The sequence below is a fragment of the Protopterus annectens genome, chromosome 9.part0 (genome assembly GCF_019279795.1).
Source record: "Protopterus annectens isolate FY-2018-M chromosome 9.part0, PAN1.0, whole genome shotgun sequence".
NCBI lineage: Eukaryota > Metazoa > Chordata > Ceratodontiformes > Protopteridae > Protopterus > Protopterus annectens.
Window position 1 is genome coordinate 1,879,754,380 of NC_056743.1, and position 17,107 is coordinate 1,879,771,486.

At 37.9% G+C, this 17,107-nt stretch overlaps 1 long non-coding RNA gene across 2 annotated transcripts in view; it reads left to right on the plus strand.

The window, feature by feature from the left end:
* Positions 1–14,663, plus strand: part of LOC122812304 — a 229,608-nt gene extending 214,945 nt beyond the window's left edge. For both annotated transcript variants that reach the window (XR_006366383.1, XR_006366384.1), the window contains exon 4: positions 13,712–14,663. This is a non-coding gene — a long non-coding RNA (uncharacterized LOC122812304). The remainder of the gene's footprint in view (positions 1–13,711) is intronic.
* The last annotated feature ends 2,444 nt before the right edge of the window (positions 14,664–17,107 follow it).

Sequence of the window (17,107 nt, forward strand, 5' to 3'; positions counted from 1 at the left end):
TTTAAAAGTCTGCTTCTGACCTGAAAGGTTCTGGTTCCACACAAAATTCTTCACCAGTGTAAAGAATCATACAGTGTGCCATTCCCACAGTCTTACACTCTACTTCAGATCAATTACATAAGTATCAATAGACACAAGACCCCTTGATTTCCTGGTAAAGAATAAATGCCTTAATATTATTGTCTGCTTCTGCCAGAGCTCCTAAAAGCCATTTTGGTTCTGATGAAGTCATCTACCCCAACTGAAAGGACCTCACTTGATGACCCCTCTACTCACACCCAATTGGCCCATGGGGGCATTAATGTCCTACAAAAGAGCCTTATGTTTCATTTTTTCCTGCCTGAAAAGCCCTATCAGCCTATTCATTCCCCAGTAGGAAATCTAGGGTGTGGGTTAATTTGCTGGTCCTGCACAGGGACCTACCCTTTATTCAGGTGGAGAATCCCTTCCCTTTGGTGGATCAGCCAATAATGGGAGTACATCTTTCTGCATGCAGAGTCCCTACAACTCACAGATGTGTCCCCGTACTTAATGGATGTAATACCTAGTGCTCCAGTTAGGTATCACCCAAGTGATGGGCCTGAGTCAGCTTCCTCACACCAGGATAGGGGAGGTGGCAGCAACCAATCAATCCCATACTCCCCTGCCAGCTCCTACAGGCATCTGCTAATCACACTCATATCACCACTACTGTATAATGGACTTGATTATTCTAGTGAAGTCATCTTAAGCCAAACACTGAAAAAATGCAGTTGAAAATGATGGTGATTCAGTAGAACATGAAACATAAACTGTTTTTTTTTTCACTGAGAAAATAAAAAAAATATATAAAAGAAACTTCTGTTGTTTATGGATGTGATATAGTAAAATGTTTGTGGTGTACCCATGAAAAGGAGAAATGTTTCATCTTTCAACATTCCAAATAGCTAAACTAGAGATCAGAATGAAAATGCAGCTTCTGGTGTCAAATACGTTTAATTCTGACACCATGTAGTATGCGTGTACTTAGCAGTGTAAACACTGTTAACAATTATGGAATAGAAGGCTGAGGCATAGACATTCACACAAAAAAGCTTTGCTTTATACTGACTTTTCATGCTCTGAGATGCAGTTGCCTGTCATACCAAGAATAGAGTACTTTTCTGAACTTGATTCACATCAGTGTTGTGATGAATAAAGATGTCCATCTGATATTTCTTCACCACCTGAAGTGTGTCATAGAGCTTTGCATGGATTATCAGGGAGTGTGAATGTGTTGTTAATATTAATGATTAAAAATGAACGCATAATAACGCAAGACTGATTTACTGAAGGTTATGGTCCACAATACAAATATTACATTTGTACATTAAGAGAAGTGGGTATTTCAGCTTTTTATTAGTAGTCCAAATGATCTACTGTCCAATAGTAAAGTTGGGTGAATAATTCAATCTGTACAAAGCCTAATAAATAAAGCTCAGAGTATTACTAGTGTTACATAACATTGCCTCTAGTATAGAAATACAAACTTGCAAGGCATGGATTTATGATCATCTCAGCTATGAATGAGTTGTAAACTAAACAGTAAAGTAGGTGCATCTACATACATCTCCCTGAAAATGTAAGTTGAATCCACTGAAAACCAGTCTACCAAAATGTTTGCTTTGGCAAAGTAAAAATGGCCATGGTTAATTACAGTATACAAAAAAAGTCCAAAACAAACACTGTGAAGCAATAGGAAACACTTTCAGTCAGCCAAACTCTTCAGTCTAAACTGTTTTTATTCTTTCAACATACAAAGACACAGATTGAGCTTTTTCATCCCTTAAACTGGGGACTTCATCAGAATCTAACTGCACTCCATAGTACAGCTTTTAAATACTATTAAAAATGAAGGATGTCATCACCCTTCACAATCCTTTAAAGATACAACTACCATAATGCTCAAATGAAATGCACTACAAACACCTCTTGACACAAGAACATTTTAGCAAACATCATTTATAAAAAAGAACTTTTCAAATTCCAAGACATTCATCAAATGTAAACTTAAAAATTGTTTAAGATAAAAAATCAACCACATTTTATCCATTGACTTGCTTTAAAACATATATATATATATATATATATATATATATATATATATATATACTGTGTAGTTGAACCCCCCCCACACACACACACACACAGACTAAGATACACAGTACTTATGAGGTAGCTTACCTCACTAATATTGGTTTTAAGGATACCATTTCATTAAGACCTGGTGCATGGGTCACAGCTAGTTTATTTGCCACTTAATTTCCCTTTCCTGTATATAATTCCTGTAATCTCCCCCTCTAGGATTTGGTCTTACTCGTTCCACAATACCAAATAAAAACTGAACAAAATTTGCACATACTAATGAATGTTTATATAGGGCATTATTTATATTTCTTGTAGCAATCTGGTACTGGTGATCGTATATTCTGTCCCTAAGATGCCTTTCTGTCTTGCCTATGTAGTAAGCTGGACAGGTTTTACAAGCTGCCAGATATATCACCCCTGATGTTTGACAATTTCCTTTTTCAAAGAAACCATTAGACTTCAAAATGTTTTGCAGGGTTACCATGTTCTTAGCTTGTATAAACTTGCATTGTGCACAAGTACCACATGTTGTTGTACCACTATTACCCACTACCTGACTTTTGTTAGTAAGTTCAAATGCCCCTTTTAAATTGAGCCCAGTTTTGTATACAAAAGTGAGTTCCTTCCCAACAACTGAAAATATTCTAGGGTTATTTTTAAGAATGGACCAATTGTTCTCAAAAATCTTTTTCACTTGTTTAGCTTGTCCCCAAAAAGGAATAACCATAGCCCTTTGAAATTGTTTCTCCTCATCCAAATGTTCTTTTTCCTGTAGTACATCACCTATCAGTGGTTTATATTTTTTACCCCACTCACTTTTAACATATTCTACATTTTTCTCCGCTATGTTAGCTGGATACCCTCTTTCTTAAAATAGTTGTGCTACTTTTTGTAACTCTTTTATCTGCGTCTCCCTCATCAGAAGTCATATGGGCAACTCTACCTATTTGACCTTTGACTATATTGTTTTTTTGATGGTGGGAGTGATTACTAGTATACTCTAAATAGGAATTACTAAATGTGGATTTTCTATAAACATTGGACTTAAATCCTTTACTGATTTTTTGTATAAATGTATCCAAATAGTTAATACTTTCTACACTACTAGTATATGTGAATTTCAAAAAACTGGATGAATTATTCAAAAATTCCAGAAATTCTCTCTTATTTTCTTCCGTTCCTGTCAACAAAATGAATACATCATCCAAAAAATGCACATACATTTTAATATAGCTAAACCAGTCACTAGGGAAAATTGTAGTTTCTTCCCATTCTAAAATCGCCATATTAGCATAAATGGGACACATGATGCCGCCATCGCTACACCCTTATTCTGTTTAAAATATTCTCCCTCATAATAAATGTAATTGTAATCTAATACAAGTTGCATATATTCAGAAATCAAACTTATTTTGTCATCAGAAAAGTCTGTATATTTTTTCATACTTTCTAAAAAGAGTTCTAGCCCTTCACTTTTTGGAATGGATGTATATAAGTCCACAATATCCACCATAAGAAAGGAAATGTTTTCATCCCAGAGATTATTTTTTAGCCTACCCAGGAAATCCCAAGAATCTTTCAAAAGGTGGTCTACCTTGTTGTAAACATGTTTAAGCCACTTCTATTACCACCCCAAAATGATAGGTTTTAGAACCTTGTCCTGCCAATATGGGCCTAAACTTAAGATGTTCCAAACCTTTATGAGTTTTGGGAAACCACTATTTTTGAGCACAGTGCTGATATTAGAAATTGTAAGTTGAGTAATGCACTGTATAGACACATCAGTAAAAATTCTACTCACACTTTTAAATTCATGGTAGTGGAGAGAGTTGTTAAAGATTTGCAAGGGAGGGTGGTTGACGAGTATCTAGACATGGCTGAACTGAAGTGGCAAATAGTGTTAAATGCAACTTTTTTTCCAGGTCTGAATGACTCTGTATCTTTACTTCCAGTTTTAAAATTAAAGCAATTAAATTTCAAATGAAGTTCAAGTGATACTATTAGTAGGAATGGACATGTGATTTTTTAATTGGTTTTAAGATTGTATTACTGTGGATGTGTTGTTTTTTTTAATTGAGTTCCGATGAAGTTCTACTAGGAATGAAAGCGCTAAACTCTGTGGAATAAAAAAGATATTTTGTCACTTGGACTATCTTTTTTTGGTGAAAACATTCAACATATACTGCTGGTTTCAACAATACTGTGTTGCATTAGTTGTTCTAAGAGCTGCTGCCTTGGTTTTGTGTGTTTTTCGGCAGTTGGTTGTGTTTTTCCATTCAAGAATTGACAATACTCAGGGTACAAGGAAATAACATTCAGACTGCTGTAATCTCACCCACTTGGTATGTCTCACATACGGACAGGCTTGCATAAGTACACATACAGGCAGGCATGCTCACATAAACCAAACACATACACACACACACACACACACACACACACACACACACACACACACACACACACACACACACACACACACACACACACACACACACACACATTACACCATACAGGCACACATTACAAAGCATTTCCCCAAAGGTACAGTCCAAACAATTTAGCATTGAATGTTGTAATTGGTTAATCATGTTCAAAAGGAGAATAAATACCAGATTCTACCATAAGACTGAGCTCAGTAATAATATTCCAGTTAATGCATATGCATTAGTGGTGCACAGATACCATGGTATGTATTACAGGGAAGTAAAAATTGGTGGGAAGAAATATCCAGGGAATTGTTATGGCTAGGCTTGTATAGGCCCTAGGGCTGATAGCCTAGTACCAACCTATGAACCTATGCACCTATGAACAATGTAAAACTTATTAAAATCACCAGACCGAAGTAGTAAAAGGGTGACACAGTGGATAATGGTAGCACTGGATTTCTCTGTAACAGTAATATTGAATAACACTAAAGTAAATTCAAAACTACAGGTAAGATATATATCTACAATTAAGTGAAGTGGTGTATAAATAACATAAGACACTGCCATTTTGTTTATTTGCGATGTTGTTTATAAATATATTTAGATGATGTAGCTCAATATGTTTGTATATAAATTTAAGAAGCTATCCAAGGGCTTGCACAAGTATATAAATACTGAGTATGTGTGACCCTGACTGCCATTTTGCAATTAGGTGTTGCGATGTAAGCATGTATGTATGTAAGGTCTGTTTGTTAACTAGCTCATTCATATTTAATGCTGCTGCTATCCATCCTGATGTGTTTCTATGTATTAAAGCTTCTAAATGAAACCCCAGCCTTCTTGTCATATGTGTTAGAGATGAACGAGTGACATGGTGTCAGAAGTGGGATCCAGAAGCAAGACCAAAAGATGAGCAGCTAATATACAAGAGTGAATAATTCCTAAAATGTTCAAACTTCGCAAAACAGGTCAAAAACAAATTTCATGTATTAAAACTTGTTCAACATGATTTCTTTTTCACATAGTATGAAACGGGCCATACAGAACATTCTAAATGATATTTGCATAAACAGATATAGGTTCATAGGTAGGTACTAGGCTATTGCCCTAGGGCCTATATAAGCCTAGCCAAAAAGGTACCTTGGCTTTTGCCACCCAAGAAAATTATTTTCCTGTTCCCCTGTCAAGTAGAGCCACAGAGGTGATCCCCGGGGTGAATTTCCTATTTCCCATCCAATAATCAAGATTTTTCTTGAAGAGTGCTAATGAGGAACTTTGTTTGATATAGACAGGTAGTTTGTTCTGGAATATGGGAAGTCTCTGAGACAGGAATCTATCCCTCCAGCATGTTCTGTTTATTGTGGTGACAACGTTCAGGTCCCTAGAGCCTGTAGCTCACAAATATTATTAAAAATATTCAAATTACTATGGAAAATGTTTGAAATAAAGTCTGAATTGCATAAAATGAATAAAATAAGGGGAAATGACTGCATTTTTCAATATATGCTTTGAAGATCTGTATTTTCATATTAAACAAAGATATCTGAGTTATCCGAAGTGTATAAAGTGTTTGCATGTTTGTGCAGTGTTACAGTAAAGCTATTTTGCAAAGTACAGCCATTACAGAGCATATTTCACAAAGCAAAGTGTTTTGAAGAGTTTATTGTGCATTTGAATGTTGTTACAAGCTCACAGAGCTGTTTCTTCATACACAATTACAAGGGCCATATTTTCAGTGTGTTTGTGTATACTTTGTAGGCATGGCAGATGGATTTTGAAAACCCAGTGCACTTGTGTTTGACAGTAATATTGATGAAAACTGGAGAGTATTTGAGCAAGAGTACATTTTCATACAGGCTGCATTTTCTGATAAAGATGACTGTACAAAGGCATTTATTCTGCTTAATTTACCTGGGTCAGAAGCTATAGAAAAGGAATGCTCATTTGTGTATGCATCTGCTATCTATACAGAACAGGAGGAAAACTGACCACCATATCGTTGTACCAGCTGAGTCAAGGGAGGACCCAAAGTACTTAAAATGTAAACTTAGAGAAATGTGTAACCCCCAGACAAATGTTACTATGGAAAGGCTCTTATTTTATACAAGGGATCAAAAGCCTGGTGAAACTTTTGTAGCATATATAACTGGCCTGAGGAATAAAGCTAAAATGTGCAGATTTGGTGATTTAAGGGATAAGTTGATAAAGGACAGACTTGTGTGTGGTATAAAAGATGATGCTGTGAGAAAGATTTTGCTTTGTGACAGTGATTTAACTTTGAATAAGGCCATTGAGATGTATCAGATATACGAGTTCACAGAAAAGCATAAAAATATGCTTACAAATGAGAATAGCTCTAGAAGGCATAATGATAAAGCTAATGTTGATAGTATGCAGCACGTGGTTAAAAGATACAGGCACAAACACATGGCAGCAACTGTAGCCCCTGCAGAACTCACTGGTAAACCCCAAAACTTTCCACCAAATTCCAGAAGTTGCACAGCCGCAGTGAAGCATAAGAGTCAGTCAGCAAACTCAAAGCAGGGTCCCCTGGCCAGTTTCATTGCCAACTATCATAACTGTGGTGGAAATCATGAATCTAAAAGGGAGAAATGTTTAGGTTTTAGTCAAAAATGCCACAAATGTAATAAATGGAATAATTTCAAAAGACTTTGTAAATCAAAAGGCCCACATTCTTTTATTAAAAGGGAACATTTTAAAAAAACTAATTGATCAATTAGAAAGCCATGACATAGGCCATTCTTTATGTTGATGGTGTGTCAGTGCTTCATGAAATGATCAATGCAGTAGATTTAAGGGCAAAGAATGAAGTATTGTGTACTGTCCAGATAAATGGCAAACACATAGAGCTCAAAGTTAACATAGTTTCCAAGTACAATCTTATGTCTGCAGAAACATTTTCTAGAGTTTGTTATGGTGAAAGGCTTGATTTGGCAAGGTGTGCAAAGCTTGTTGCTTATGGAGGTGAAGAAATTCAACCTGAAGGCTCAGTAGTGCTTTTATGTTACTCTGCTGGAAGAAGCTATGACTTATTATTTTATGTGGTCAAAAGGCACTTCCAGTCATTATTAGGGCTCAGAGACAGTTTGAAAATGGGACTGCTTTCATTTAACAAGGAAGTCCACCATGTTAGCTTGAAAAAACACTACTCTAATTTTGCGCAGCACATTTTTTCTACCTATGCTGATCTTTTCGAAGACAAACTAGGCAAACTTCCAGATGTGCACTTCATGAAGTTAGACCCAGAGGTCAGTCCAGTTTTCAGGCCAGCATGCAAAGTTCCAATAGCCATGCACGACAGGGTTAAAGCTGAGTTATATAAAATGGTATGAGAAGGTGAGATTTTTTCCAGCTGAAACTCCAAATGAATGGGTATCTTCCATGGTGATAGCTCATAAGAAAAGCTCAGATGATATCAAAATATGTATTGATCCACGAGATTTGAACAAAGCACTAAAAAGTCCTCATCAGCCAATTCACACAGTCAAAGAAGTCATAGCCTTGATGCCAAATGCCACTATTTTTTCTGTCTTAGATGCAAAGAGTTCATTTTGGCAAATTCAGCTTGACAAGAAATCATCATTGCCCACTACTTTCTGTACTCCATTTGGTAGGTACAGATTTTTGAGAATGCCATTTGGGATAAATTCTGCAAGTGAAGTCTTTCAACGTGCAATGGAGTAAATTTTTTATGGGTATCCTTGTGCTGTTTTAGCAGATGACATACTAGTAGGAGGTCATGGTGAAACAGAACATGACAGAAACCTAAGAAAAGTTCTAGAAAGGGCACATCAAGTGAATCTTAAGTTCAATCCACACAAATGCAAATTCAGGATACAAGAAGTTACTTATGTTAGTCATTTATTTACCAGTGCAGGCTTATTACCAGACCCTTCTAAGCAAACAGCCATTCTCAAGATGCCAGCTCCAGACAATGTTCAAGACTTGCAACGTTTTCTTGGCATGGTCAACTACCTAGGCAAGTTCATTCCAGACTTGAGACAACTTTCAGCACAACTCAGAGAGTTGACATGTAAAGATGTATCCTGCTCTCGGTTAGAGCAACACCAAAGAGCATTTGATGTCCTAAAACAGAAGATTGCTAGCCCACCAACTCTCAGATCCTATGACGTTCACAAGCCAGTTACACTTTCCTGCAATGCTTTGAAATTTGGTCTTGGTGCAGTCACTCTACAAGAGGATCAACCTATTGCCTATGCATCAAGAACTCTTACGCAAACTGAGATGCAGTATGCCCAGATCAAGAAAGAGATTTTGGGAATTGCGTTTGCATGTTTGAAGTTCCATGATTATGTTTATGGTAAACCTATCCAGATTGAAACACACCACCAACCTCTAGTCACTATCTTGAGAAAGCCTATGCATTCAGCTCCAGCCAGACTGCAACATATGATGCTGAGATTGCAAAAGTACAATTTCAATCCTGTCTACAAGAAAGGCAAATGTCTTTATCTTGCTGCTATATTATCCAGATCACCCAGAAATACCACAGAACAGCACGAGATTGAGAACCTTGATTTTGAAGTCATGGAAGTGAACATTTTTCTTCCACATGTCTTGATGAGCTGAGGGATTACACAGCCACGGATCCAGCTTTATAAAGGCTCAACCACTTTATCAATCAAGGATGGCCATCAAAGCAATCTAGTTTAACTCAAGAGGGTGCAACCTTATTTTACATACAGAGATAAGATTTTGTCCTACAAATTTATCATTGTGAAAGGTCCAAAAGTAATTGTTCCAAAGTCCTTGCAAACAGAGTACATTACTATCTTGGATTGTGGTCACCTAGGGATCGAATCTACCAAAAAAAGGTTGAGATGACTAGTATTTTGGCCTTCTATGTCAAAAGACAATGAGATACCACTTTCATCTTGTTCAGTGTGTAATAGTACTAAGTCACATCAACAGAAGGAACCACTTCAGCATAACCAGATTCTGGAACTATCCTGGTCGACAGTAGCCACCAACATCTTCGAGTGGAATGGTCAACATTATTTGGTGTTAGTAGACTCTTACTTCAATTGGTTTGAGATTGACCTACTTCCTAACCTAGCATCAAATACTGCCATTACTAAGATGAAGCATCATTTTGCTGTACATGGTTGTCCACACAGTTGTTTCTGACACAATTTAGAAGCCAACAGTAAAAATGATTGGCTGAAGCATGGGACTTTACTGATGTCACAAATAGTCCAGAGTACCCATAGTCAAATGGTTTGGCAGAACTGCACGTTCAAGTTCAAAATGCAAAACAGTTACTAGAGAAGTCAAAACGAGACAATAGTGATATTTTCCTGAATCTCTTTAATCTCAGAAATGTTCCTCATGATAAACATCTTGGTTCACCTGCTCAGAGACTTCTGTCAAGACAAACCAGAACCACATTACCAATGAGTACTCAATTGCTGGTTCCATGTGTCAAGAATAACAGATCAGTGAAAGCCAATCTGTTGAAGAAGCTCCTAACCCAGAAGTCCTACTATGATAAGACCAGCAAACCTCTCAATCCATTATGAGAAGGAGAAGTGGTAAGGATGCAAACATCCAAAGATTATGATCAGATTGGTGTTGTGAAGAATATTTGACCAGAGCCAAGATCGTACATTGTGGAATCAGAAGGAGCAATTTTTAGGGGGAATCAGAAACATTTGAGACAGGTGACTGAACCTATAACACAGCACATAGCCTGTTACAAAGACTCTTTATCTCAGAGTGAGTTGTCCGGTGTTCCAATTCCAGAGGAAGTTCCAAAGGACACTCCTGTTCCTGTGATGAATCCAGAAGTTCCTGATATGAGCTGTGCACCACAGACTGTCCCTGTTGCAAGATTTACTCCCAGCTGTTATGTTATGAGATATGGTCACATCTCTAAACCCTGTAGCAGATATGAAGCAACTTGGACATGAACATTGTGTTTTGTTTCTAATGTACATAGTAATGCATTACATGTGTTTGGGTTCTAATGTACTTAGTAATGCATGTCTAACTCTAATATTGTTTTTTCAAAGGGTAACCTTTTTAAGAGGGAGGATATAGATCAATATGTGTGCATATTCCTTTAAGCAGCTATCCAAGGGTTTACACAAGTGTATAAATACCAAGCAAGTGCAAGCCTGACTGCCATTTTGTAGTTAGCTGTTGAGATGTAAGAATGTATGTATGCAAGCTTTGTCTGTTAACTAGTTAGTTCATATTTAACGATGCTGCTATCCATCCTGATGTGTTTCTATGTATTAAAGCATCTAAACAAAGCCCCAAGCCTTTGTGTCATATATGTTAGAGATGAAGGAGCAACAAATGAGTCAACCAATTTCTCTGTACATGGCATGACTTTCCTCCAAAGCCATTCTGATTTTCCTTATTTGTGCTGTTGGTTGCATGCATTTGCTGGATTGTATTATTAGTGTTGTATAATTTGGAGAAACTCACAGGTACAAAGAGCACAGCCAGAAGCTACTTCTTTATCAAGAACAGACTGAGCATAACTTGACCATACAATGGACACAGACCAAACATTGAATGACCATAGCATGAGGATAGCCTTAGCATAAATCAAGCATAGCATAAGCATACAGTGGACATAGACTGAACATTGAATGACCATAGCATGAGGATAGCCTTAGCATAAACCAAGCATAATCTGAATATATAATGGACATAGACTGAACATTGAATGACCATAGCATTAGGATAGTCTTAGCATAAACTGAGCATAGCTGGGGCACAGACTGAAGACAGACTGAACTTTGACTAAACAATGAAGGGCTAGTACTGACATGAGCAATAACTTTATGTATTGGTATAGCTTATTGCACTGCAGAGATTGTCTTCCTTGAATTTCCCTGAAAACATACTCTCATAAATAAAGGGATTGCATCCAGAAAAAAGGAGGTTATTACCTCTTTGTACTCCTCCCCATTAGACCTATAATTGAGTATAATGCCATGTTTGGTATGTATCTCTCCAAATACCTGCATCAACTGGAAAGGCCACTGAAATACCTCACAAAAAGAATCCATGGCCTCCAACACCTGTCCTATGTGGACAGGCTCAAATCTCTATCACTCTACTTGGTATCATCCAGATTGCTCAGAGGTGATCTGTGTCTCGCCTATAAGGCAATATCAGACCCTGCCCTACTAGAGATGCTTCATATCTGTAAGTCTAATTCCTCACACATTACCTGCTCGATAGGCCTAAATCTAATATGTGACAACAAAACCTGTTGGAGAGATAGGTTTGTCTCCCAGAGGCTGCCCCTTCTCTGGAATAGACTTCCCATACATGTCAAACAGAGTACCTCTCTGATGCCCTTCAAGTGCAACCTTGATGAGTGGATGGGAAACCACAAATTTGTCCCAGGGGCTCCACCTTTAGTCCCTCATTGATAGGGATGACAGGTGCTGACTGAGGTTTCTTTTTTGGGGATAAACTCTTGGCTAGGCTTGTAAGGGCCCCAGGGCCATTAGCCTAGTAACCTCCTATGATCCTATTATCCTAGTGTTATAGACTCATTTAACAAGCATAGATAACAATTAACAATATTAAAGTGGCATGTCCCAGAGAAGGTACCTTGCTATACATTGGATGTCAAAAACATCATATGACACAACAGAATGGTATTATAGAAGTAAAAGTGGGCCAGCTGTGGATATTTCTACAGCCACATGAAAGGAAGGTCTAGAGGTAGAGATCAGACTGCAATACATAACAGTGCAATTGTCAGAGGCAGACAGTGTGTTATTAAAACCCAAGTTCCAGTCTACACTGATTATAATGGACAAATAGAGGGAGGGATGCCTTAAGCAGAATCAAGCCAAGAATATTTTCATACTTTGAAGCATTTGAAGTCAGTCCAATTTTCCAAACTACAGTGACAAAACCTGTTCTGGGAAGATCACTACAAGAAGGAGAGACAGAAGAGGAGAAAGCAGATATGGCTGGGGAATAGCAACAACCTAGATTTTCTGCTTCAGTGGCATTATAGTGGAAAATAGAGGGGATGGGCTTCAGGAACTTGGTCAAAACTGATTTCTCTGGAAAAGCAGAGAAAAAGAAAAATGTAAAGGATATAAAAGAGATCAGAAATAGACACTGAAAAAACAAGAATGATTATGTGGGTGTTAGAGACCAATGAATATCCTAATGCAATGGTTAACAGTGCATTGAGAAAGGCCTGGAAACAATACTCAGGCCTTCTAATTCTTTAGCAGCACTACAGTGCATTTGTCCTGTTTTGTGACATGTGCATCATCAGTTTTTAGCACTCACTTTAACATTCAGATTTCTCCATCTTTATTGGATCTGGGGAAACACCTGTATACTAGGCCATGGTTAAAAATCAACAAACAGAGTCTTAAGGGGCTAAAGAAGGCCCATCATTCAGAGTGCAGTCTTTAGAAGCTAGCTGGAAAACATCTATCATGGGTTATAGTTTCCAACTTGGCACCAAAAAACAGGATTTAAAGTGCTACATCATGAACCCAGACTCCTGTGTCTTGAGGCGAGAGATTGTCAGTCTTCAGTTCTGTGTCTTAAGGGGTGGGGCATGCCAGGGGGAGTACTTGTATGGTAGACTATAATTCTTAGCCTGACTCTCAAAAGCTGATTCTAAAGGGAGATGCTGCTGTTTGGAACCATGTGTGTTTCACTCAGAAAGAAAAAAGGAAATAGCTCTGTAATAGGCCATGTTTCCTTAGAAATAGCTCTGTAATAGGCCATGTTTCCTTACTTTGCCCTGAGTAAAGGGTCTTGAGAGAGAGAGAGAGAGAGAGAGACTGTGTCAAAGGGTAGGGCACTTAATCAATACTTCAGTGGACTTTCTGTTTGTAGGGTTCATTTGCTGTCTGTAGACATAATCAGTATGATAAACATTTCTATTTAGGAGTGACAAAAAGCATAGATTCAGAAAATTCATTAAATTCCACAAAATCATTGTGAATCATAAATTGCCATGCTATCAGAGTTTAGCTCAGTGAAGAAATCTTTCTGCAAAACAAATTAATCTATGTGTTTTTTATTAAAGTGTGTTCTATTTCATATTATCACCAACTTTAAAAGAATGCTGATTAACAAAAGAACAGTAACGGTTTCTTTCATCGTTTCATTTTGCATATTCCTTTCTTTCTTAGGATCAGAATGATGACACCATTACATATGCAACAGAACAGCCACATCAAGTTGTTTCACGGCTCAAGAACGTTGTTCAGGAAGATTCAGCAGAGTACAAGGCTGTCTGTTTCAAGTGTGTGCCAGATAATGATATCACCTATGTTACTGTGAACACTGTCAAGTTATGTACAACTGCTAAAATACCAATGTATTATATAGAGGACCATGGTATAGAATATGCTGCAATTACAAGGCAAAACAAAAATATTAAGAAGCAAAGGCATTAATCAATATTTGCTGCAGACTGCTCTTACACTGTCTACTAAGCATATATATCATGTATAAAACATGACAATAACATATGTTTATCATGTCAGCATTTTTTTATTATGACAAATTACATTTTTTTCTTTCTACAAAATGCCGATTAACCAACTGAATAAGAAAAAGGTCATGAAGTAGGAATATCTTAATGAAGAAGTAAAGCTAAGATAGAGTATTAGGAAGGTAGGAACAAAAAGCTAGATTAGCAGGCAGCTAAAGTAGTAAGGAGGAGAACTGAGGAACAGAGATGGGACTCTTTCTTTGCCATCCATACTTTTGAGACTTCCGGTGTTTCTAATAGACAGAATGCAGGAGAGCTCTCAGGCTAGAAGTCTATACCTGCAGCAGAAGATGACCCTGGTCAATACTGGATTCCCAGCCATTTTGGCCTTGTGGATCTGTGGGATCATAGTACCCTCATACTGAGTCAAGACTATGATAAATCTGAAAACAGTCGAGTGGCATTACATTTTAAAAGAAGGATGAGGCATGTAAAGAATTTGGGGTAGGTGGGACAGAATGTCTGAGGATTACAAAGGTTTGAATGAAAATTACTAAGGGACTTTACCTGCCTGCTGCTGTTGGCACTTCAGTTAATAGATTACTTACACATTGGTAATACAATGGGTACTCTGCTGCAATGAGCACACTTTATGGAAAAATGCAGAAAAACGTTTTCCCAATTGCCCACAGTGGTGTAAGTGTGCTTTGAGTGTCAAATTGAAAATGATATGCAGTCTAATCACTCTATGACTAAGATATTTTTTTTCATTATCAGTGGGAAAGAGGGTGTCTGAGTTCAAAGTGTCTTTAAAATGCTGGACAGAGATTGACAGTTGGTGAAGAAGATTAAGGCTGTGAGTTCTTAATAAGCAACTTCCTGTACAAGTTTTGATTCTTTCAACTGGCATTTGCCTGCTGTATGATCTTGGGCAGGTCACTTAACCATACAGCTCTTTGAGGCAAATGGAAATTGGGCTTAGGCACATTATTTGTCACCAGGACAGCAATGATTGACAGTTGGTGAAGAATATTAAGGATGTGAGTTGTTAATGAGCAACTTCCTGTACAAGGTTTGAGTCCTTCAACCGGCATTTGCCTACTGTATGATCTTGGGCAGGTCACTTAACCATACAGCTCTTTGGGGCAATTAGGAATTTGGCTTAGACCCATTATTTGCCTCCTGGACAGTATGCATAGTGCCTGCCTTTGAACCTATGAACAGGGAAAATGCTATTCTTGCTGGACTGGAATCATAAATGCAGGAGGCAGAATGCTGGACAGCAGTATAGTTACCAGAAATGAACAGTTTCAAAGGATTTTTGTGGCACAATGCTATGGGAAAGAGAGGGACAAAAATGGAAACAATATTCCAATTTATAACTGAAATTTTAGACCTCATGTCAGATCATTAATAGCCCTATTCCAGAAAACTGAGCTTTTTTCACATCTGCAAAACTAACAGCAACAGAAAAATGATCAAAGGACCTTAACCTAGCTTGTAATATAAATAGAAAATGTTGGAGGAACAGGCATGTGCCTCAGAGACTACCCTACTATGGAATAGGCTTCCCATCCATGTGAACCCAAATTCATCCCTGACCCTATTCAAATGCAATTTATTTTGACCAATGGATTAGGAATCAAAAATTTTCCTTTGGGCCGGCACCTATGGCAGCTTGTAAATGCTCTGTCACCTTAACATAAGCATATGCACCCGGTAATGTATTCTGCTATTTATAAATGAGAAAATAAGGCCAGCCCAAACTAGTTAGTTAGATGTTTTCTGCCTTTAAACAGCCAAATGCAGCACAAAATACAACAGGAACCTCAGGGAGGTTGCACTGTTATCTATCACTTTGAACAACTGCTAAGGAACATTTTTCATCATAAATATAATCTAAACTAAAGAAGACAAAAAAGTTAAGCTTCCATATAGCTTTTTTAACTGAAAGAGTATGTGTTATTTTATATAAATACCAGACCAGCAATTTTGGTGGTTCAGCAGAATAAAGTTTGGAATTAAGGGGTGTAAAGGTCAATTTTGTTGTGTAAAAATAATTTTATAAGTTGGAAAAATATGGTTAGGTTTAACAAGGACTCCTAGGGTCATTAGCCTAGGAATTGCCTACGTACCTATGAACCTATGATTGTTCTGGTATGTTTGAGCAAAAGCAGCATTTTTTAAGTATGGACAGGAGGGATGATGGTTCTTTTCCTCTTTTTCAAGGAGAACAGTTGATGATATAATGATGATATTAATAATGCAAAAGGTGAAGAGCAAATGAGAAAGAATGTAAAATGAAAGGGAAGAGACTTTGAGATTTTTATACAGGAGGAATTTGTTGGAAAGTGTGGGAGGAGGAGGAGGTTAGGGTAATACAAGCCAGGATGTTGCACAGATAACTTTGTATCAAGACAGGGGGGAGGGGTTGGTGGCAGGGGATAAGATGAATGGGTAGAGAGGGGCAACAGGAAGGTGAAATTGGAGCACATATGACTCCAGAAAGAGAGAGAGTCCTGGGAAGTAGCACAGTAGATGTGGGTAAATGGGGCAGTAGGATAGTGGTTGGTCAGATATTGGGGGGAACAGAAGGAAGTATTCTTCTAGGAGAATACTTGGGACAAAAACAGAGTGGTGTATTGTTGCAATGGCACAAATGCTGCATGGCTACAATTTAAACATATTCTTATAATGTTAGAAGAGTTGCAAGCACCTAAGTGAATTGTACATGCATGGTGTGATAACTCACCACTGCCAACTAGTAATCAAGAAGCCTCAATCCCACCCACTGACTCCTGTGGGGAATGTTCACTGGAGGATAATAAGTACACACACACACACACACACACACACACACACACACACACACACACACACACACACACACACACACACACACACACACACACACACACACACACACACACACACACACACACACACACACACACACACACACACACACACACACACACACACACACACACACACACACACACACACACACACTCCTAGGAAAGGCTGGCACAGGTTTACTAGCTATTCCCCCTTCTGCCCAGACTATAAGGTAGTGACCACTGCTACCAGT